Genomic DNA, 1,528 nt, shown 5'->3' with positions numbered 1-1,528 from the left:
CACACCCCTAGGAAAACTCCCTTTCAGCAGATTGCCTGCTCAAAACATAATCATCTGATCCCATCATGGGAATAACCACATCACAACAGCTTAAATCACACAGAATTGTGGTCCAGCCAAGTTGACACACAGATCCAACTATCACAGGTTTGTTTGTTTTTTTAGTGACTGGTACACCATGTGATTCTCAGCCTATACTACTGTGAGACCAGAAGAACTAGATTGTGCCTGGCTACCACTGTCAACCACTCAGAGAGGGATCTATGTAGGAGATCCTGGATAGAGTGGGAGAACAATGTGGAACAAAACAAAGTAATTTAAAAAGGGGGGGGGGCAGGTTTGCTGGTCTGATAGAGCCTGGTGAAACCCCTGAGACTATGGCCCCTAGCAGCCCTTCAGGTCTGGAATAGAACCCACTCCTGTGGCTTCCAGCCAAACAGAAGATGGGCATATGAACTGAATTTACATTAGGTAGATATACTCTTTAGAGAGATCAATCATGGGAGAATAGAAGGACTGTGTATGCACAAGGAGACAGCTTGAGGGGCAGGAGGGCATGGGAGGGAAGGACACAGGAAAGAGGTAACTAAAGGGAGAAAGTGGGAGGGGAGCTGTTGCATTGTGGGAAAATGCAGTCAATATCATGAGACAAAAGTGTATGTGAACTGCTGTATGGAAAGTGAATTTGCTCTGTAAATTTTCACCCAAATCAAATTAAAAAAAAAAAAAAAAGAGAGAAAGAAAAGAAGATGGAATACACAGAGTCACTGTACAAAAAAGAACTGGTCAATGTTCAATCATTTCAGGAGGTAGCATATGATCAAGAACCAACATTATTAAAGGAAGAAGTCCAAACTACATGGAAAGAACTGGCAAAAACAAGGCTCCAGGAATTGACAATATACCCATTGAGATATTTCAAAAACTGATGCAGCGCTGAAGGCACTTACTCACTGATGCCAAGTACTCTGGAAGACAGCTACCTGGCAAACTGACTGGAAGAGATCAGTATGTATGCCCATCCCAAAGAAAGGTAAACCAACAGAATATAGAAATTATCTAAAATATCATTAATATAACATGCAAGTAAAATTTTGCTGCAGATAATTAAAAAACGGTTGCAACAGTAAACTGACAGGGAACTTCCAGAAATTCAAGCCAAATTCAGAGGAGGACATGGAATGAAGGCTATCACTCCTGAGGTCAAACGGATCTTGGCTGAAAGCAAAGAATACCAGAAAGATGTTTACCTTTGTTTTATTAACAATGCAAAGGCATTTGATTTGCAGATCATAAAGGATCACATTTGAAGAATGGGAATTCCAGAACACTTAATTGTGCTCATGAGGAACCTGTTGTACACAGGCCAAGATGCTGTTATTTGAACTGAACAAGGGAATACCGCATGGTTTAAAATCAGGAAAGGTGTGCATCAAGGTTGCATCCTTTCACCACACTTATTCAATCTGTTGTTGTTGTTGTATGCCATCGAGTCGGACCTGACTCATAGCGACCCCTCCTTGGGTTT

The sequence above is a fragment of the Orycteropus afer genome, unplaced genomic scaffold (genome assembly GCF_000298275.1).
Source record: "Orycteropus afer afer isolate SDZICR_OR568_19922 unplaced genomic scaffold, OryAfe1.0 scaffold00293, whole genome shotgun sequence".
NCBI classification, from domain to species: Eukaryota; Metazoa; Chordata; class Mammalia; order Tubulidentata; family Orycteropodidae; genus Orycteropus; species Orycteropus afer.
Note: the sequence above shows the minus strand (reverse complement) of the source record.